The sequence below is a fragment of the Taeniopygia guttata genome, chromosome 4 (genome assembly GCF_048771995.1).
Source record: "Taeniopygia guttata chromosome 4, bTaeGut7.mat, whole genome shotgun sequence".
NCBI classification, from domain to species: domain Eukaryota; kingdom Metazoa; phylum Chordata; class Aves; order Passeriformes; family Estrildidae; genus Taeniopygia; species Taeniopygia guttata.
In genome coordinates, this window is record NC_133028.1 from 37,515,721 (window position 1) to 37,539,520 (window position 23,800).

The 23,800-nt window shown below is 36.0% G+C and overlaps 1 protein-coding gene across 12 annotated transcripts in view; it reads right to left on the reverse strand.

The window, feature by feature from the left end:
* PALLD (palladin, cytoskeletal associated protein) overlaps nucleotides 1–23,800 on the reverse strand; it is a 189,836-nt gene that overhangs the window by 135,809 nt on the left and 30,227 nt on the right. Inside the window, exon 1 of one of the 12 annotated variants that reach the window (XM_072928416.1) lies at nucleotides 9,524–9,860. The exons of the other annotated variants lie outside the window; for them this stretch is intronic. The gene's annotated coding sequence lies outside the window, so the exon portion shown is untranslated. Of the gene's footprint in view, nucleotides 1–9,523; nucleotides 9,861–23,800 lie in introns of those variants that run through there. 12 annotated transcript variants of the gene reach the window in all.

Sequence of the window (23,800 nt, forward strand, 5' to 3'; positions counted from 1 at the left end):
TTGGTAGCTGATATGAGCAGGAAGTGACAGAAGTAATTAAGCAGAGTAAAAGATCAACTTACATTCATTTATAACCTTAACATTCCATGAAACTTTTTCATTTTGTATTTTTAGGTTTCATATTTCACGGCAAGTTTTTTTCCTTCTGAAATATCTTCTACATTTTGATCTCCACTGCAATAGCTTGTCTCCAATGCCAAAAATCTTGGAATCCGTTTCCATGTGTCAGAGCACAAAGATAGAACAGTTTATAAATATGATGAATGAGCAAGTACAGTCATAAAAAGTTTGATAATAGCTGGCTCTGCAGTTCTGTGCTGATATTACTGTAGATATTTTCATTATTTTTAAATGTAATTCAGGTTTAAATGATTACCAGGCAAAGCCATTCATTTAACACCCTTTGAGAGTTTTATACTTTCAGAATATACTATGAAACATGTTACACAGAAGAATTCAGCACTGAACAGAAGAAAACCCCCAGTACCTGAAACACGCACTTATTGCATTCAACTACTACACAGGAGCTCCTATAGTTTTAGGGCATGAAAAGCCAGACACTGAGCAATAATTTCTTTCCTTCTGACAGGTAATTAAATTGACTGGTCTTGTACAACTTCCTTCTGGGACCTGGAACATCTCACCCTGAAGTCAAAGTGTGGTAGACATTATCTGCATTTCAGATTGTTCCACTAATTCATTTGTCAGTAAGTCAAGCAGACCCCTTCTGCTTGTGTCTGTAGCTGTGCCAGCAAAAAAATTTGATTGATCTGCTGTTTTGTTTAATGCAATTATCATCTCTTCTCCCAAAAATCAGAATGTTAGATTTCCAAAGTAGAGATGCTGCTCTGTATTTTTCACCCTGTAGCTAAAGGATTTTTCTCTGCATGGAATACACAGATACAAATCTTCTCTCCAAAATGGACTTGAAAGTTAATTCAAGAAATTCTGCCTGGTTTATGTCCCATGAAGCATCCTCAAATATCTGTTTAAACAAAGTTAGAGAAAGATATTCCAAACATATTAAAAATTGTCCTCAAATGCATCCAGCCCTGTACTGAGAGCACAGTAGTGGTGAATAAAGCATATGAGAATGGAGTTAAAGTTCAGTGCTTCAGAGAAAACACACATGTGGTATTAGAGACAACACACCTGGTTCCATTCAGATTGTTCTCGGCTTCAGAGCATGCTGAAGGAGCCCACTAGAGCAGCATAGGCCTCCCTCATTTTATTCCACCATTTCCTCCCCCAAATTTTTTTCTTATTCTGTTAGGTTGGGCATACCCTTATGTGTATTTTCAGTAAGAACATTCACCATAATTTTCCACAGTGTCTAGCACATGGCACATCTTATTGAATATAAGCATTGGACTACCTGTTAACAGCACTCTAGACAGAATCTAATTGCACAGTGAATGTTCTTGTGTCTGCAGGAACTGAATAAAAATGTTTCTCTAAAGAAAAGCTCAATGAATAGATCTGTAAGCACTGAAACAGTAATTGGACATGAGATAATTAGGTATGTTTTACTACTGAGAACTGAAGTTAAGCACTTTGTCCATTGTCCTAGACCTCAGTTAAGCACTGAGTGGAAATTGAGTTCTAAGATGGCTCTTACCTTTCTTTCTTACAAGAAAGGTAAGAGCCATGTTAGAACTCAATTTCCACTGTCTTATCTCAAAGACCATCTTCTATGTGCTGACCATGTCTCTAAAATAAAAACAGATTCTGACCTTGCATTACTAGGTGCACTGCTAGCCATAAAATTATTCAGTCTTTTTGGAAGCTAGCAGATTGGCATGAAGAGATGGATGTAAGTTATTATACAGCCCTGCATGCCAATGAAATTCTAGAATTTAATTCTTACTGGCCTGCTTACCTGTTGCAGAAGGATATTATGGGCCACGTTCCATGACGTCTGAAGGCAATCATGCACCTAAGCACAGTAAATAGCTGTAACTTTGTTCGCTTAGACTGAAGATGCCATCACTTGGTTTATGTTGACCTATGCTTAAATGAAGTTACTACTTCTGGTACTTGATAGGAAATTAAGAACAACATGTAAAGGAAGGAAAATTAAAAATTAAAGGCAGTGAAGATTGTTAGAGCAGATTAAAAAAAAAAAGCATTTAATAATCCTGTGTGAAATGCTGAACATTTTTCAGACACAAAGAACTGTTTGGGCTTGTAGGATTAACATGATTCCTTGTCTAGCTGAAATGAAATGCATAGTGCCTATTACTGAAATGCCACTCTTAGCTATCGCTTATACTCCTTCGGCCAGAAACGGATTTTCAAAGACCATGCTGTCATTATTTTGCCTTCATGGGGAAGAGTACCTATTACAGAATTGCCAGGCATAATCTTCCAGTGAAATGCCATTTTGAACTTGGAGGGAAGGACTGTAAAGTGTTAGAAGTAAGAAAAAAGATGTAAGGTTATAAGGATGAAATTGCATTTATGCAATTTGAATTCTACACATAAGGTAGATTGCATGTAATGTGATTGTGGTGAGTTAGTCAGTGGCAATTCAAGGCTGACAACACATGCCATGAAGAAGTAATATGTATGAATATGTAATATGTATGAAATATGAAGCATTATACTTAAAAAGGGAAAGAAAATGAAAACTGTTGGAGACCACCAACTCTAGTCTACAGAAAAAAAAACAACAATGGTAAATTATGAAACCATAATAACTTGCAAATCAACAATAAGTAAAAGGAAACCTCCATTCAGGATGTATAGTCTTGTTCATACAGAACACATGGAAGTGGTAACCATGGATTATTGGTTTACCTTGAAAACAAGAAAACATTTGATGTTTGGAAAGGTAGAAAGCTATTATATCAACTGTGACATACACTGCCATCACTGTGCATTTTATAGACACAATTAAATTATGCCTATAGAAGACAGTTATCTACATGATAGTAGCTGAATAGATAAACTTCTAATTGGCACCTGCAACATTAGCTAAACTAGATCAAATTAAATGCAAAATGAAACCATACATAGCCAATATAAAAGGATTCCATTTTTATATGGATACTATTCCTACTATCATGTTCTTTTTTCTTCTCAGTTATTTCTAAGCTAGAGACAGTCAGTATAAGTTTGCTGAGCAGAAGCTAAAATACTGGATTCATTTGGGTCAGGTCAGCAACTTAGTAAATGACAACAAAGCAGGGAAGCTGTCAGCAGTTTTGTCAGTGCCTTGCATTAAATATGACAGCAGTCAAATTTACTCAGTGAGAATTTACTCAGCCTGCAGAGACTGGCATCACTCAGCAGAGTGGCATAGGATGTAGAGAAGAAGCACCTCAGTCCTGCTCTGACCATGGTTTTCAATAATGGCCACAGGTCTTGGAAGGCTGGGATGTCAATGAAGGTAACTGTCATCATCAAAGAACTAAGGATCAGGATGCCCTATATTCACAGACATTTGCAACTGTTGTTTACTTCATATATTTATGGATAGGAAAATCACCATTTTAACAAGTTAGTTTCTATGCCTACTGGTCTGTAGGAAACGGAAATCTTTCTGAATTAATTTCCAACAAAACTAGCAAAACAATACAGATAATATCTGTTCTGATTCACAATGTAACATTAGCAAAGATAATTTTCACAGTTGCTTATGGAAAAAGGCTTGATCTTTACATAAATAGCCATCATATTTACAAGTAATGGTACTTTTTTGTAGCATGATATTTTCTTATATCCTACCTCAGAGGCAAATACAATCATTGATATAGCAAAAGGTTAGTCATTAAAAGAGGTAAAATAAGATTCAAGACTTTGGACTCTGGGATAATATCTGTGGTATCCTAGGACAGATTCAGAGTGTGCTGTATAAAAAGTTCTACTTGAAACAGCAGATAATAGGAAAGAACAGGTGGGGAAGGAAAATTGCCTGTCTTTGGAACCTCAGTTCTCCCAAAACTTATGCCATTTTTCCCTCAGCATCCTTCACAAGAGCATTCCTTTACTGAAATTACGTTGCTTGATTTGCTCAGTTTATACAATGAGATACCTGTCATTAGGGTTAACTGCTGCAGTACTGTGCATTTTACAACACACAAGCAATCTTCCTTAGGGGAGGATTACATTTGCTTCCTAAGCCTGGTCTGAGGACTGGCCATCACCTTTCTCTAAATAATAATGACTGTTTTATGCTGTCTGTTCAGGTATCAGTTGAAGTGCCTCTACACACCTCACTAGCTGCAAGACACAGCCCAGCCCTCAATTCAGTCTTTACTTTCAGCTTTATCAGGCAAGCTTACATTCATGTTTGACAGCTGTCAATATGGTATAACCCTAGAGCATGCATGTACCCATGTTTTATGATTTGGTGACTATTTGCAGAATTCTGACTACTGATTGCTTGCTCCAAACATTCATTTCAAGATTATTCTCAAATTTTATACACTGGCCTAGGTAGCCATGCCTCAAAGAATATACCATGCGTGTTTTTCACAACCATTATGAAACTGAAATATGAAACAATACCACGACCAGGTTTTAGTGGAAAATCAAAAATTCCCTAGGAATCCAACAGGTTGAGGCTCAACACTCAAGACTGCTTTATGGTCTAATCCTCTTTGCAATTACTCAAGTTAATATATGCTTGCTGTGACCCCTGTAAATCCTGAAATTCCTTGATTCTTATTTCCTTTCCCAATGTGCCTCACTCCATTGTTTGAGAAACTGTCTGAGGAGAGGGTGTTTGTTTTACATATTGCACAGTTTACATTGCACAATGCAATGTAGACTGCACCAGCACTACAATCAGAAAATGTTAAGTAGTCACAGTTTAGCATATGTACATATCCTATAAAAGCTGGCCTAAAGATGATTCAAAGAACAGGATATTCTGGTATTTATGTGAAGACACAGGAATATTCCAATATTCCGACCTATACAACACAGCAGAATCTTGTCACCTTTGTTTTATTTGATGAGTACAGCAGAGGGACTCTAGAATTTGTCAAGGACTTCAGGCACAAGAGGTCTTTAAGACTGGGCATCTTAAAGGCCAGGCTTTCTTGTGTATTTGTAGATAGACTGTACTGCTTTATCCACAGTACCATTAGGATTGTGTAGTATAAAATCAAATCAGTCGATTCTATGTATTTTATACACATTAACTCAGTAAAACAGAACACTGACACAACACATTAACATACCACAGGCAGGAATGTCAAGGCACTGTATTATGTATTTTGACCTCTGATTAATGCTTATAGCAGTTACTCAGAAATAATACTAGCTTTCCCACCTACATAATGCACTTCAAAGTAATAAAAAAAATCTGCAAATAACTTTTAAACATTTACGTTGTAGTTTATGTGAGGCAGAAATTAACTAAGAGTGATTCATGAACTCTGGTTAATGTTTGGGTTTTGTTGTTTTTGGTTTTGGTTTTTTTTTTTTTTTAGTTTTTAGACTTTTTTAAAATTAAGAACAAAGTTCATGCATGGTCTGTCAATTTGAGAGAGAAGCATGGAAGTAGTTGAAAAGGATGTACACAGCTACATGACTGATATTTTCTCCTTTTTTTCCCATTTTCCCATAGCTAAATTTATCATCCCAATCCTTAAAGATAGCAAAGCTCATAAATACTGTTTATTGGGTTTCCTGTTGTAGAATACTACTTCTGTATTATTTCTAGATAAATTACGGTGAATTAGTGTAAGAATTGCCATTCATCATTACTTCATCTTCCAAACAGATGCAAGAATAAACAGAGTTTTTCAATGCTGTAACTTTTTATTTGCATTCTAGGTTTGAAACACCTTGGACTTTTTTACTCATTTCAGAAGTATTCATACAAAATAACATTCATAATCTAATACTCTAATTTGAGAGCAATTTATTTGGATGAAAGTTTTACATCAAAGCCATGCAGCAGTTTATGGGAGAAATGCTATAATTCAAAAGAAAGAAGTGAATGCAATGAGGGAAGACATAAATTTTCAGAATAAAGAATATGCATAAAAAGAATATAGATTATTACAATTTCATTCTTCATAGTAGGGATATATAGTAGGTAGATAGTTACAAAATTCAAGACACTTTAGTTATATAAAATTTTCAATCTTCTTAAGAGCAGCACAAAATCCTGAGAGTAAGCAATCAAATTGTATACAGCAAAAAAAAGTCTTTCCTTTTTACTTTTGGTATTTTCCATAATGTATTTGGAGTGGAACATATTTACTGTGATTTATGACAGGGAGATCTTCCCTTATCTCTATCCTTCTCACTCTCAAATCAGGTCACCAATTAGCTTGTAGTGTCCAAAAGAATTCCTGAGATACATTTGCTCTCTTTTAAGAGAAGTGTGTTTTCATGCCATGCAAAATATTCAAAGAAGCTATTTTTCATTTATTCAAAGGAACACTAAAAACTATTTGTTTTAACCCTGACCTTACCATTAAATGCTATGACCCAAAGTCTCAGCCTCTAGGCAATTAAGAAAAAATAAATTGTTTGAGTACACCCAGCCAATGATTTCCATGTTAAAAGAAAAGTCTAAGTTGGAGCCATGTGGTCTCAATCAGGCAGTAAAAACTGTATTTTCTTAAATGCACAACTGCAGAATGCCCATAACCTCTCTTTTAAATCATCTTAACCAGATCTGAATCACTCTCACCACAAATGATTCGGTGGCCCTGGAATGTGCTGGGGTAGACAGAGTTGCTCTGCAATGAACACTGAGATATTTCCCACTTTCCTAGTGTTAAGAGAATAGTCTGCAGAAAAAAAAATTCTAAAAGGTTAAAGCCAAGACAAAAAGTGACATCATAGTTCAATCATTCAAGAAAAAAATGCATATACAGCCTAATAAATCAGTGTTGTGTGCCACAAAGCACACTGAGCCAACACAGCCAAAGAACAGCTTTTCTTGCTGAGGCAGGGATACCACAAGCAGCTGGCAGATGCATATGTAATTGTATTCACGGAGACCCACTAAATCCATTAAGCTAGCCAGAGTAGGAGAAGCTGATCAATTAAAAAAGCAGAATATACACCATTTCAGCAACAGTATGTTCAGCCTCCTACACCACATTACATAGGCCACCACAATTTTTTGCAGTTTAGTATATACATATATGTCACTTTCTTAAAAGCTTGTAGGTAGATCACTTAGGATCCAAAACTGTGTTGAGGTATCTGCATTATCTGAATGTATGCTGCTAGCCTTCTTCACCAGTCTCCTTAAGCAAATAGAAAGGACAGGCACACAACCACCTTAGCTTCCTCAGCATATCTCAGAAGGAGTTCCAAAATATTACTTACATCTAAAGTTATAACAGAGGAAAGGGAATGTAGGTCCTTGGGGGCTCCTAAAAGTCACATTTAAACAGCAAATGAGCAAGCTTTGCTTAAATAACTGTAAGATTCTTAAATGCCATTTCCTCTTTAAAACTGTGTCTGGAGCCTGAAAGATTTCTTTCAGTCTTAATCACCTCAAAAAACAATTTAAACATGTGGCCAAAGCGATGTGCATTTAAAACAGGAACAGACCAGAGCCAAGACATTTGGATCCAGTTATTAACCTTCTTATACTTCATGGATGTAGGAATCCAGGCATTTTAGTACAGGCCCATCTCTGAACTCAACACTCATTGCCAAACCTCACAGTCAATAGAAAATATGCCTTAACATATCAAAGCAGGAAAAACAGCATAAAGATGTCAGATTTTTCCACCACATCAATGAGAAAAAATGTCATTATAGCACCCATGTAAATTGTGAAACTGAAAGCAGCTGCTGAGGCAACCTGACATGGTGCCATTGGCAGAGGGGGGTCCAACTGAGGAAAACAATATTCCATTTTTAGCTCTGAAAAACAATCTTTGCTAGTTTTAGCGTGTGATTCCCACTCAGTGAATAACTTGCCATAAATAGAGCTAGTAACTACTATAGAAAGAAATGCTTTAGTACCTGGCAAACAAAGTGTACTAAACATCCCCAACATCCTAATTGCACACTGTGCTGCTGAGCACTGTTTCACAGTCAATCCACATAAACATAATTTAGCAAAACTTAACAATTACCACAGTTAACTGAGTATTCTCCCAAATGAAGGGTGAAAGTCAGAATGACAAAGCTTTGGTTTTGAGTTTCTAAATTAGAAAAAACAAAAACACAGACCTCAAACAAACAGTTAATTGACTGTGACTGCTATCCTTCGCACAATCACATATTTGCTCAATCAGCATATTTTTCATGAGACTAGATTCACCTTCACAAATACTTGATCACCAGAAGTTAATAACTGGCTAGAGGGAAGGGAACTCTCACTTTGTCAACAAAAAACATTTGAATAACTACTTGAAGTAATTGATGAAGTCAGAGTTAAGGCAAGGGAAAGGAATTTTTTTCCCCTTTTAAGATCTATTGTCCTAGTAAGGTTTCTTTAGGCTTTTTGCTTTAAAAGTACATTTAGTCACCTGGTCTTTTCCCCCTTTGTCAAATTTATTATACAGTTGACTTTCTGGATTTCAAGGGTTTCTTATTTATCACTTTATTAAGATAACCCACAGAGCAAGACATAATAGCACGCTGATAGCAGGGCTTATCAGTACTTCTAAAACAAATGGGTCCCTGCAGTGAACTTCCTTTGACAGCTAGATGGCATTTCTGAAAGCAGTGCATTTGGATTTACCTGCCTCTGTTCTGACCATTATAAAACTTTTCCTGAAGACAATACTGAGAGATAAAAAAAAAAATATTTTTAACAAAGCAAACCATTTTGCTAGTAAACTTATAAGGCAGCAGTCTTAACACTTTGAAAAAGCAAGAACAGCTAAATCATTTTGCATATGGGAAGAAAGCAGTCTCTTTTGCAGGACTCCTGTCCTCTCTCAGAGTCATTTATTCAAGCCTACACTCTTTTTACACTGTACATTAGCTCTCACTTGATGCCCTAGAACAGTAGACTCTCAAAAGCTTTTTGTTTTTAAAAAGAGATTCACTTTCTCCTAATAGTGGGGAAAGGAAGGGGGAGGGGATGTGCTCTGAATGAATGCCAGTCATTTAAAACAAACTTATTTTGGGTGCCTATAAACTAGTCCTGGGATGCATATAATCTCTTTATCCTCCCCATGCTCCTTAACTTTAGTTCTACTCATATCCTCTGTGATGGAACACCTTTGCTTCCCAGGTTCAGCTCTTGTACTTAAAACAAATGAGTTACTCTGCCAGTTAAAGTTACTCTGTACTACACATGGTTCAAAACAAAACAGATTTGCAGAAAACCTAATAATAAAGCCATTTTGTAAAGCTTTCCAAAATTGTACAGACACTTATGAATTTTGTTAAAATAGACACATTCTTATAGAGCTTCTTGGAAAGGGAGAAATGAGGAACATTTTACTGCTAGGCAGTGCTCCAAGACCACTGTAACAACACACACTGTGTGATTCACTCGTACTTTCCCCCCTCTCCTATTGTAGTAAGCTAAAGCACCTTATATTTTCCTGCACCTTTATACACATTTAATGCTGGCACTTACCTTTGTGGCACAGAGGGACCCCACCCCCGCAAAGAGGCTGAGAGCTGATGGTCGCTGCGTCCTTAATTTCTTGACTAGCCCCGGCTCTTAGCTTTGCTGCTCTAAATTCATTCTAGTCCACAGAGGAGCACAGAAAAATTTAATAGACAGCTGAGCTGCCAAATTCCAACCAGCACGACCGGCAATGAAGATGTTCTCCCTAGTTCTGCCTGAGTCCAAAGAACAAAGCCTGCTGGCAATGAGGAAGCCGAGTTGAAGTCCTCTGGCTCCAGTCCAGCTGTTGCTCTTGCTGCTGCTGCAGAGTACGTGAGAGTGTTTGCATGAGCTTGTAACGCGTGTAAGAGATGGGGGCTGGGGGAAAAGAGGGTGTGTGTAAGGGGAGGAATGCTAGTCATATCCAAAAATAACATGAAGGAAGTCAAGTAGTGATCCGTCTCCCCTCATTCTCTCTCTTCTTATCGCATGTACTGAGGGTGTCGCTACCCTAAGATTCTGATCTCAAGAGTAGGTAGAGAAAAAATTCCATTGTGACTTGCAGCTCATATGATTGAGCTTTTAAACTGTAACTGGGGAGCTGTACACTTACAAGAACATGTCACGAAATGCATGATTTAGTAGGAATTTACTTGATTATACTCCAGCCAGCGTGCATTTCACACTGTGTGCATTTGTTTGCAAACTGGAGAGAAAAATCAGAAACTACAAACGTAGTTTATTACACAGCAGAAAAAACATTGTCATGTTTGCCTGTCCAGGAGTTCCCAAATTCCAGCCTTAGGTATTTCCAGATACTGTTAGTGTTGATTTTCAAAATAGCAAATGTTGCAAGTTTACAATATAATGTAGAAACAGGGATATAGGAAATCTTTATATAGTTTAAATTTGCCCTGTTTTTTTTTTTTTTTTTACAATTATTTAAAACGAATTCCATATAGAGAAGAGTATTGTGTAAAAAAGAAAATCAGCACCTATGAGACAACACAAACAAGAAAACCCCACCTAAAAAAATAATCCTTCCTGAATAATCAGAAAGCTATAATGTAACTATTGTGACTTTTCTTATTCTGTTAAAACCCTTTAAAATACTGATTTCAATAATTGTGGGCTTTCAAAAATCTTAAAAACAGTCATTAACAAATGAAGAACAAATTTAAGAAAAAATAATAATTCATTAATCACAGAACCTTCGAAGTTGGAAGGGACCTATAAGGATCATCAAGCCCAGCTCTGAAGTGAGTGGCCCATGGAGGGAATGAACCCACAATCTTGGCATCATTAGCACCGTGCTCTGAGCAACTGATCTCATGATAGCCCCAATATTATTTTTAGTACTTGTATTTAACCTGCTTTCTGTCAAATCAACTTGAGGGCCTCTAAAACTTTTTATAAACTCAGGAAGAGTCTCTATGATTACTTAACATTTCTGAAGAATCTTTACTCGGTCTAGTAGGACTTCAGTCTCAAGGAACTCCCTTCAAAATACAGTAAGATAACACAGCGCAAGTCATACTTTTATTGTGATTAATGCTTCTCTGTGAAGCGTTTAATTAAGTTTTAATTTAAACATTACAATATAAAGAAAGGGCGAAGCAATTCTGGGTTTAATTTAATCTCATGCAGATTAGTTTGGCCCATGATTCTGAGGTGTCTGATGTGGCACTAGGTATTTAAGAAAAGCAAAATCTGTAAACTTCAATGATGAATGGTTTTGAAATACTAATTTTCACAACAGAAATAACAGGGGTAAAGATGGCAGAAACTAGTTAGAAAATAGGCTCTAGTGTGCTGATTTCAACCATGACAGCATAAACCACCACCTGTTTACACAAGACTTTGTTCCTCACTATGGGAGGCAGTATAGTTCAGACATAGTGATTTCCATATCCAGGGTCAGTACTTGTCAACCCACCCCTGTTTTATCCTTTAGTAAAAATAACGAAGCTTTGGATAGGAGCTTAGGTTTTATAAACCAGATATAATACATTTTCCTTAATTCCCATTACATTAAAGAAATGACAGTTCTTTTCCAAAGCTACTAATGGAAAATTTTTCTGATAAATTTTAAAACTAGGAATATACTCTATGTTGAAAGTAAATCTCAGAAACCTATAGAAACCATCTGGAATGTAAGGAAGTTACAATGATTTAAGTTTGCCTTCCTGCATATTCCCTAGAGACTGAATTTCAATATATTAGAAGGCCATAAAAGTTACAGTAAATCCAAGTTCTGTATCAGGAATTTCAGTCCTACTGTGTGATGTACTTTCCTGTGGATACTTGGTAGCATTACAAAGCTTGGCTTTCTTTGCTGTCTTGAAGTTTTCCAGCCAAAATTTAACCTGACAAATTTCACACATAAGGAAAGATCAAGAAAAGATAAGACTATCTGAGGGCATTTAGTCTGCACCTCATCCTATCTTGAACATCAGCTGCATTAAACTGGCTAATTACAGTTCTAACTTGAAAAACACTCTTCAAGTGGACAACAATAGGCCCACATTTAGTTAGCTATGCAATCCAGTCTCCACACAAGAGAGCTTGGCCTTAAACCCAATTTTAGTCCAGATATTTGAATTTGTTTTGCTATTATGGAAAAGCACAGGCATGAAAGAATATGAATTCTGCAAAATTACACAACATAAAGATAAAAAAAAAAGCAAACAAATAAAGGAACAATGGGAAGCTGTCACCTTCTTTTACTCTGTCTGTTGTCATTACCAGACCCAAAGCTGTTTTCTGGAGAATTTGAATTGAGATAACCCAAAATTCCAATATTATATGATAAATTATGATAAGCTACTATTTCAGTAGCTGATACTCCACAATGTTTAACTAGCCAAAAAATCATTACTAGCATAGATACTGCATTCTTGTTATTCTCCAATGTCTACGTAGGTGAAAAACATGAAACATAAAAAAGCCCCAAACCATGGATTTATTTGTTATTGTGTAATTAGTGAACTAGAATGAATTTTTTGGGAGTCTACTTGCATAAACTCTTACAACACTAATATTCTTGTTATTTAACTTAAATATAAGGCAACCCTGTGACATTTAGGAAACTTACAATAACTGTATATTTCTAATTTGCAGCTGATCTGCTCCAAGCAAGGTCTTATTTTCTGCCTACAAACAATTTAGTTGCAAGATTCAAATTCTGATGTAGATCTATCAGAATTTAGTTTGTTTTCCAACTGTTCTCATTTCTAGTTAAAGAAGGAAGGAAAAAGAAAATATATACATTAAAAATTCTTTGATTGAAATGTCATTCTTGTTACATGCAGAAATAAGACACTTTGTGTTAGAAATGCTTTGACTGGTAGGATATAGCTGTCATAAGTTGATTGGTGCTCAGACTAGATGTTATAGTAATTTTTGAAGCATTAAATAAATGTATCTAAATCATTATAATCATCAAAAAAGAACAGATTTTTGAAAGTTTTTAAGTGTGATCACCATGTTCTGAGAAAAATAAGAATTCAATGCTGGCAGTAGCATCAAGATTTTCTCATATTATTGTATGGGAAGACCCATTCAGAAAGGTTACAGCAGACCCTCCTGGACTATTTGCATCAAGAAGCCATCTTATTTTAGCTTTTTGGTCTCCCAAGAATAAGAGTACAATAAAATAGTAGCCATGCATCTGGAGGAAAGGACACATTTTACTCCCTTCTTTTGAGCACTTACTAGACACATGAGCTGGTAAATAGAGCAATTTAACAAATTCAGTATCATGTATTCTGTACACACATAAATGTGTTTCCAGTATAGCCCACACAAATTTGGCATTCGGCAGTAAAGGTCACACACTGCTTGGATGTAGGAAGCACTTGCAAGACAAGGACTATAATCTAATAAAAGAGACAAGAGTGGTGAAAAATGCAAAAAGATAGAAGGCTGAGGTCTGACAGTCTGTATTTTCCTAAATCAAACATTTTCCTTTCGGTATCTACATACCTAAATTGTTTAAATGATGACTCAGGCTGAATTTATCTTTGATTATAAAACATTTAAAGGTTTTGCTTTTTCTATCCATATGTCCTTTTCATGGTTTCTGTGTCTACTGACCCAAAGCCTACTTTTTCATAATCTCCTTTGCTCTCTCCACTCCTACTGAAGACTTGTGATCTTTTAAAAAGTGAAAAGTGGTTTTGTGGCATAGGTTTATGGAGGAACTTTTTCTCTGTAAAGATAATGTGTGAAGCATTTGCATGTTCTGAAATGATTTAATGTTGAAATTTCATTCTTCAAAACTAAAAAGGTCTAAAGTGCATTTAGGCTTTTTTGAAAGTTAGACTTATTGTGTATTTTTTTTTTTTTTTTTTTTGCCTCAGAGGTATATCTTAAGTTATATTTACCTGAAATAAAAACTAACTTCCCTCCTTCCCCATTTTTTTTCAATAAACTTTCAAAGATAATATGATTTGAATCAGAGGAAAACAAAATTTTTATAATGTTTGCTTTGCATGAATATTTTCTTAAAGACAAAAGAATATACATAATTCTGTCTTTGGTTGTCCAGTGTTTCTATTTATAAACATTGTTGATTTGCTTATAAGCCGTAGAGATGGAGAAGAACAAAGTATTAGAAGCAGTTGTATAATGTATGTATAAAAAGGCATGTATTCAGGCATCTCAGAACAAGTTAATTAATGAGATTTCTTCCACATAATCCAAGGCCAGAATTACACTACATCTAAACGGGAGTTTTAAAGAAATCACAAGATTTTCAAAGTCAGTAACTATTAAAACAAATGGTACCTATTAGCAAAATGCTCTCCAACTTCGCAACTATATCATACTAACAGTATATGATCAGACAAGCTTGGTTTTCCAAATGCTCTATAGTTGCGTCATGACATAAGCTGAGAGAAACGCATATTTGCTACAATTACACAAATAAACTCATCTTCATCTGTACTTAGGCCTGAATGTCAGACAAGTAGCATGACTGATATTTTAGAGCAAGAGAAGAATGTAGGAATCTGCCATTTAAATGACAACAGGAATTCTCCAAAGATCAAAATGCCCACAAACTGTTTTATTAACCATTAATGATTACTCTCCAAATCATAAGTCATATCTGATTTCAATGGAAATTCATTTACATTTAAGGCGGATATATGCAGGCATCCCAAGCCCAAACAAGTCAAATGGCTGAAGTATTTGTTCCCAGAACCATCTCCTTCTTTTTCCTTGTTTATGGAATCCATTGTAATCCCAGGATAAGTATATGATAATTAGCCCTGAAAGAGATTCCATTTTAATTGCTTAGTGATTAAATAAAAGCCCTTTAAAAGGATGCATGGACTAGGGTAATGGTAGGGTGGAGATGAGGGAAACAAACATTTCCAAAACTCAACTCATCTACTTGTTTAATTCATTCACAGTCCTTATGATAAACGGAAATCAGATATTCTGCTTGAGATTATTGCTTATAGGAACTATTTTTCTAATTGCTAGCTAGTGTGAGAATCTTATGCCTTCTCTGATGCTTCTATTTATCTGCAGTTTTAGTTCACCTTCATTCTTGTGTTGAGATAAAATACAAACCTAGAGTCTAGAAATTGGTAATGATTCTCCATTATATTCTGTCAGAAAATAAAAAACTACATCTTTCTGGATAGGGCATATAATCTCAGCTAGAATTGAAGATTTTCACACATAAGTGAATACTTCAAAAGATGTTAAAGAAAATGATATTACTTCTTTCATAAGAAATTATAAATCCAGCATAGAAGTCGAAAAAGACATCAGCTTTGGTTGTAAAAAATAAGGAGCTACACCTAAAAATTGTTTCTAATCTTACAAGATAATTTACAGTGTTAATGCTCCCTAGTTCTGCCCCTATTCCATTCCTTTTTTCCCCACTTCATTTTATTTTCTGCCATTATCTGCTACTATTTACTAATGAGAATCTATTAAGAATAACAGAAAAAAGATATTGCTTGAACAGAGCATAGAAAATCCATGGTCACATTACTAAAGAAACTGTAACCACAGGCAATTCACAGTCTTTCTTTCCAGGCTGACAAGGCAAATGGTTGGGACAACTGACCAGACTTCAAGAAATATCAATGCAACTCTTGTATTCTGTGGAAGCTGAGCAACTGCTTTCAGTTCTTAAAATAAGGCTTCCAATACCACCAGTACATCCTTCTCTATGCAAACTGATGTCAGCAGATAATGCTGCTGCCAACTGACCACCAAATCCATTTTAGCTAAGAAACAAGGAGTCAAAATAAGAAGAAACTTATAAAAAATTTCTTTGAGTTTAAACTAAGAGAAAGTAGTTTTCCTTAAAGTAACAAAATTTTCACTAAATCTTCAATGATATACTCTTTTCCCCTCGTTCATTTGCAATTGTAAGAATCTTTGAAGAACACAGTCTGTGAAGGAGAACTATTTCTGTTAGCTCTTAGCATAGTTTAGTGGGCTTATTTAATGTGTTTTTTCTTTGTTTGTTTGTTTTTAATATGAGAAATGCCAAAATTATTATCTTATGACCTAGTAACTGTCAGGAGTTAAATAATAAAATGTAGCAATACAGCAAGAGGTTTGTGAGGACCAACCCCTTCCACCCACCATATATTTCATATTCTGGTGGGATTTTTTGTTTGCTGGTTTATTTTTAAAATCACAATTATTTTCAAAAGTACAGGCATCATTTTATCCCATTCTAGTTGGTTCTTCAAAGAATACATTTCTGCAGTATCTATTAGTGAAAGAAACAGTAAATGAAACAATCCAGCTGCATTTCAATTTAAATAAAAGTATATTTAACACTGAAACAACAAGCATTTTGTAAAAAATAGAATTAAATAAAGTTCAGCTGAAGCAACAAAGGAATCCCCCTATTTTTTCCTGCATTCTGAAGGTTCAGTTCTTGAACTGTGATCAAAGCTTTAACTGACAGCAAGGCATCTGCCATCCCCTGAAAGTCACATAACACCTATTAAAAAATAAGTTGCATTATTTACCACAAACCCATGCAAAATTATAACCATCCTGCCCCTCTCACCATAAAAGAATAAATCATTCTATTATCAGCAAACAGCATGTTGACAACCAGCAACCAAAAAGCTTTTAAATAGGAAGAACAACCACCCTTTAAAGAAACACAGTGATTAGCTTAAGCCATGTGGAAATGCTGCATTTTTCCAAGATGTGTTTACTAAGTAGTAGAAGCATTTAACAGATGTGATGGCTAGCCAGCATTTATAAATTGCCATAGAGAAAGTAGATAAATTGAGAGGGAAAAAACCCCTTTATTGGGTTCTGATGTTAAATTTAATCAATACTTGTGGAGTTCTTATAGCCAGAATACCAAGTCCTACATGTCAAAAAAACTCAATGATTCTTGGGATTACTTTTAACAGAAAACATAAATTGTTTGTACAAATGCTTTCTGTTAGACAAGAGTAGAATCTAAGCAAGCCAAAAATCCATATCCAACTGCTATAGTAAGAGCCGTATTCATTTCTACTTATGTAGAAAAAGAACTATTACTACTGGTCTTTTAAAAGCAAGTTACAAAGGTAGCCACAATTTTTCCTTCTCACACTTTTGTGACATTATATTTTGAGACATATTATATTAAAAATTTATATTTCCCTTTAATGCTAGAATATTTTCTACATCAAAGAAACAAAAAACTAGAAATTGCATTTGGATATAGAGAATAAGGACTAGAAATAACTTAGGAATCAACATTTGGCATAAAGGAAGCATTAATATCAACAGAAAATCAAATTAAAAGTAAATTTAAATAACATGCCAAAAGTATACCTTATTCATAAAAGTTTTTTAAAATAAAATCTCATTCTTTGCATATTCACTTTGGAGTTTATGAATAATTTTTTAAAACAAACTATGTAATGTCTCAAAGGATGATTTCCAGAAAAGATATTTTGGCACAAACACTAAGGATTAGGTTTGGGTAGGGGGAAAACCTCCCAATAGATCACCTAGCAGAGACTGCTGATGGGATCGTAAGGGGGTCCCAGTTCATGCATCGCCTGGAACAGACCTCACTGGAACATCAATCAATACTTTTTATATAGATTCAAGCTTGCTTTGGCTGTTTGGATAGCTGTGGAGTGAAGGCTGAGTTTTACCAGGCTGCTTGCTTCACCTACTTCTGGTACAAATCCCCTTTCATGATTTGAAAAAAATCTTAAAAATGCTATTCAGATGGATTAACCATGCAGCAGTAATTCTTCAAAAGTAACTTGAGGTAAACCACATATTTCTATTCTTAAATTCAGAGGAAAATGAGTCAGGAAATGAACTCATAGGTAAATTGAAAAATAAAATTAAAACTCTCCAGAAAAATCATACTGAACACATGATGCTCTTTCCCTTCTAATGCATTGCTTAAACATCAAAGAAGAGGATTTTTGGTACATGGATGTTGACACCTGGATTTGATAGTGTTTCTAGGCAGTAGCAGCCAAAGATGTACTCAAGATTTTTTTTTGCCATTGCTAATGGGATTTTAAAATTACGATTTTTCTGTAGTCCCTCAGTATGATGAGCACCAGTAACCAGTATCCAGAAATAAAAGCAAAGACGTTCATGGTAGAACTTGGTCACATTTCCCATCATTCTGCTATGCAAGTTCTGAGCTAATCGCATGGCAAATAGGATTTATGGTAAAAAATGGATAGTCCATGCACACACTATCACAAATTTCTTAATCGGCAGATATCCTGCTGCTCTTCAGTGCAGTATCTGTGATCTTTGCATACCTTCAACAATAACCTCACAAACTGGAGGGCAAACTGCCCAAGCAGTTCTGGAAACACATTCTTTGAGTTTCCCTCTTGCAGCATGGCCAGCTGCTCTATAGCAGCTGATGAACAAATGCAGAAAGCATCCACGAAACATTCGAACACTCCCGAGCGCTCTCGTTGCTCTCTCACAGCTTCACTGTGCACAAAAGGGTTAAGCTAGGCTGAAAGGACTAATGAGTAATGCAGCTGGCAAGACTGTTCTCCTTCCCCTCTCAGTGAAAAATTGGCTTTTGTTTCTGCCTTCAGTGAATGAACTCATGCAGCAATACCTGTTGGCAAATCGAGGCTTGTTGTATTGTTAAGATACAGACAATGCTGCCAAGCCCTTGATGACTTCACAGATCTTTGCTACACAGATTGTTGTGCCAGAAACTCATCAGATGATCAAGCCCACATAGTGCCAGAAGTAACATCCAATTGCCACATACCAGTCAGAGCTCTCGGGACACAGATAGATCATCTCTTCTGTATCTTCATAGGCTACCCTCTGGATACCACTGAAAATGCCAAATTCTCATTTAAAATGAGAATTAAAATTAAAATTAAAATCTCAATTAAAATTTAATTTTATGCATGTAGTGAACTAATGCAAAACTTCTAATTCCTTTTCCTTCTCTTTCCCCCTTACTATACTGAACACAGGTATTATTAATGTTGATTTCTCACTACTTGTTGCAGTGATCCATGCATGTGGGGAATTGGAATAAATTTACACTTACTTGCTTATATATTTACACAATTACAAACACTGAGGCCCTTGACTTGGTGAAGGCAGAAAGATATTGCTATGCTCTAGCCTTACAAAGAAATTAAAGTTGTGAGGTAATAGTGCTCCAATTTCTATAACCAATTTACCCACTTAGAAAATAGCCAAAAAGCACATAAACCAAGTAAAGTCTGTCCGTGCCACTGTGGTTCCATCAGAAGCTCTTCTGTTCCGAGGGCAGTTGTCTCTAGGAAAACTCACACAATAAATGCCTTTCAACAGAAGTGTCTTTGGAAGGAAACCTGGGCATTCCTAAATCTGTCAAGCATGGAGCATGCTGAACTGCATTCACCCTTCCAGTCTGGGGAGTAAGGGATGAGCCTGGCTGGTTCTAGATGGTTCACAGACAACCACTTTGTATTCCCTCTTATTTTACTTCTCTTTCAAAGAGTAGCAAGCTACTGAATGACAAGGAGAGTCAAGTGAATGTTGCTCCAAACACAAGTTACTGGGGATATGAAGTAATACTCTAATATAAAGGGCAAGCAGGTCAATACACACAAGCATGAACAATGTTTCCATTAAAATTGCTAATACATATCTAAAAGAATCTACATTAAAATGCATGCATTTCAAAATGCAACATTGAATAAAAATATGAGCGTAGTGATTTGTACAATTGAAGTACTGGACAAGTAAAGACTTTGAACTACTTAGAGCTCATGATATGATTCATGTAAAGCACCTCAAACTGCACAGTCTCAATTTTGCCAGCATTATATTATCTCTGTACTAAAATATTGAAGACCTTCCCTGTAAATATTCATTCAAAACCAAGAAACTTTTCTGGCTTCCTTTCCATGCCCATCAAATCTGAAAAGAGAGAAAAAAAACCAAAAACAGATGCCAGCCAATAGGTAAGATAAATAGTCCACATCCATTATTGAACTCATATAATGACGTCAGAGGTTCAAGAACTTGCTTCTCTATAGCAAATTCCGGGTAGCAGCTCATAGTTAATGCTGCACTGCTTTTTAAAAGGAGAGCAAAGACTTTTCCTTTAGATATACATTTTTTAATTGCCTATAAGATTTAAATATTTTTAAGAAATAAGTTATTTGCTCCTGTTCAAATTGCTTATCAGAAACAAAGCTTAAGGACTTTTTCTAATGAGAATTTCAGCTTTTTTCCTTTTACAATCCTGCCTTTTGCTACCTGAAAAAAAATATTTACACAACATATGTGTATGTTCTGAAGTGTTCATTAGAGAAAAAGACAGGTTTAATTAGGATTAAGTTTACTTTTTTAACAGGTATTTGTATTCTAGACAGAATTTGATTACATACACAGGAGCCTGAATGATTGACAAAGACTGTGGGCACACACAAAACTTCCATCAGAGGAGATTACTTTTCTTTAGATTTTGGACCCCTTGTGTAATCTGGATTCTCATGCAAATATTCTGGCTATCCCAGCTCAATGTCACCATAAAGCATATCTAGCACCATTGGCACCATTCCCTAGTCAAAGAAATGCCAAGATAAGCTACCCAAAGGTCAGATCTTTTAAGCACCTAAGTACAGGCAACGTTAACTCAAAGTTAAGCAGGGAAATATGGAAGTCTTCTTCCAGGTGACTCATTCTGAAGAGCTGCATTAGATCTCTGAAAGCATCAGCACACAATTGAAAGCAGGCAGTTTGAAGTTCCACTTGTTAATATAAGGTCACTAAACATCTTTTTAATAGATAGCAAATCTCAACGGAGGAAGCAAACCACAGAATATTACATCTTGTTTTAATGTTCCTTATTTTGTATCGAAAAGCAAGAGGGAAAAAAAAAAACAACTTTAGATATCCAAAAGCCATGAGAATTTTGGAAGTACCGTGTGTTCGCGTGGGTTGGGGGAGATCTCCGGACAATGCACTAGAGTGCAGTAGAGAGGCGTCTGAGGGAGCGTCTGTCCTGCTGCTGACGAGGACAGCGTGGAATGGAGGTGTTAGGCTTCGCGTATTTTAATCTGGCAAAATGGCATCAACAAGTCTCTAAAAGTCACGTCAAGTGAAATTTAAAAAGGGGATTAGGTATAAACAACAGCATGCCTACAGATATATTACACAGAATGCAAAATCCAGGCTCTAGGAGCATAAGCAATCTGCAAAGGGCTGACAATCATTCTGCCAAAGACATCTTTTTAAAAGCATCCAAGATGAGACGGCCTACAATTGACTAAAAAAATATAATCTGACATTTCCATTTTTTTAGTTGAAGTTTTACCCACCACATTTAGTAATGAATACAAGCTAACACACAGGAGGATGAAACTAAGACTTGAACCACACTTGAAGTACAAGGAAAGCTGCTTGCAACTTTCCCTTCTAAGAGTGAATATTTACATAACATTACCTAATGGCAGTGATAATGCTAGAGACTGGACTATCAGTTTTCAGTTATCACCAGAGAAGAGAGGCTGGTACCACACCAGCTAGAAGGACAGTCACATGAAATGTGACATTATGTAATTCTTCCACCCAATAAAAAGTGATGGAACCTATATCTATTAATCAGTATATTGTGCAAGTTTCAGTTTAACATGTGGACTAAACAACAACAGTTTCCTCCAGCATCCTTGATGTGCTCTTTAAAATGGGTGCCATAATGTTTAAGAAAGAGTAGCAATCTGAGGTTTTCTAGTGTCAATAGGTAATCAACCAAAGAAGCGACCATTGAGAAATATTTGCTAACAAATTGTTTAGCTCTAAATTGGAATGCTACATGCACCTGCTGCTCTTACACCAAAAAAGCTAATTTTGATTTGTCCCTGATGTAAGCACTCTTCATAAAATAAGACTCTAAGATGTTACCTTCAAATGTTTGGAACACTGAGCATCCTGAAAATTGTATTGCATTTGCCCTCCCTGGCTTCAGTGGTGTGTAACATGGAGTTGGTGGTAGAGTCAGATGTTTAATTTTTTTCCTTTACTGCAAGACCATTCCTGCAGAACAAAGTGCACCAAATTAACATTTTTTTTTCAGGTTTCAATTTTTCATGAGATGAAATTTCAGTATGATTTTCTCAGCTGTGCATAACTAAAATTAAATGCTTCCTTCATAATTTTTAGTAGATGTGTAGAAAACTGGTATAACAAATCTCTATACAAAACATTATGGAAGATAAAATAGCATTTGCAATGTCTCCAGGTAATTTGATTTTACCTACACAGTCATTCCCTTGTAGCTTTCATCCACTCTTGATTGACTATATACTCTCACACCCACATATTTATGAGAAGCAAAACATGTATTTTGTGGTCTGGCCAGGATCACTCTTATGCAATGTGGAAAACAAGAGATGCTGGCTATCAAGCTCTTGTGTTTTCTTGAAGTTTCTTCTTGATCAGCAGCAATTTTTTTTTGTTTTGGACAGTCTTTTGCTATAAGATTTCTTCTTTTTTGGGCTAACAGAAAAAGAAAAAGCACATACTACAATCTTGTTCCCATCCTTCTGTTATCAAAATGCGGAGTCTTCCACTGACAAAATGCTAAAGGCTTATTGAGGCTTCTTTGGTTATGATAGAAGTAACACAGCATTTCATATGATCAGTTGAAAATTACCTTCATTACTATCATTTGAGGCCATTCCTTTAACACTTATGCTGTTTCTTCTGATGCTTATATACACATTTTTATTCATGCTTCATTCATAACAATCTTAAAATTTGATATGAGTCTCTACAGAAGTTATTTCTGTACTGATAATGCCAAGTCCCTGCCACCTCTTACCCTGTGAGAAAATCCCAGTGCTACATTGCATAGACCTTTGCCTAATAGGATTGGTAAAAAACAAAAACAAAATTTGCTTTCAAAATCCTATGGGTATGGATACTGCTGACTGATAAGTTTCCCAACCAGTCTGTGTAGTATGTTTTGAAAATACTTCTAGCCTTCATTGCCAGGACAGGATCAGGAATATAAGAGATATCCCAAGTGACAACTTACTGTACATAAAAGTACTTACTAGACCAAACTATACATATATCCATAGAAAGGAGCACCCAGTTTACTATTAATACATAATGCAAAAGTAAGTAACTCCTGCCCTGTGAGAACCCTGGGATTGATTCAGGGCTCTCATGTGGTGGTAAATTCTCTCCTCCAATCCGTGCTTCCAAAGAAAAACTCCACAGCCTCTTGTTGTTCGGTCTCAAGGCAGTTTATTGCTAGCTATCTAAAAGATTGTCCTCGCCTGCTGCAGCTGCTTTGGTCAGCGGCCCAGGCAGAGGCACACACTCTCCTGACACCCTCACTGTCCGGTGTCTCCGTCGTCTCTCTCCCCGTCCAGGGCTGTCGCTATCTTTTATATGATATATTACGTACTATATGTTTATAGATTTTCCCCAATACCTACTGTCTATGTTACAATGTGCTTTTCTACTCTAAACCAATCTGTGAATGCCAACATCACCAAGAACATGGAGGTAAGGAAGAAGAAGGAGGAAGAACAGGATCAGGCCCACTTTCCTCCATCTTAGAACTCCTGACCCCCCTGTACAAAGTAACACCCCCCTGTACAGGTATTAAAACCCCCCTGTACAATACTAAAAAATTTTCCCCTCTAATTTGTGACTACTTTTACTATACCATCTAACCCTCTGTGACTGCTTGTTCCACCCTCAAAGTTGGTAATTCATTCCATGGCTCAAACTCAAAATCACAGCTGTTTTCAACTGTCTGCCAGGGTCTAAAATGCTTCTGACCAAGGCCTGGAACCTCTAAAA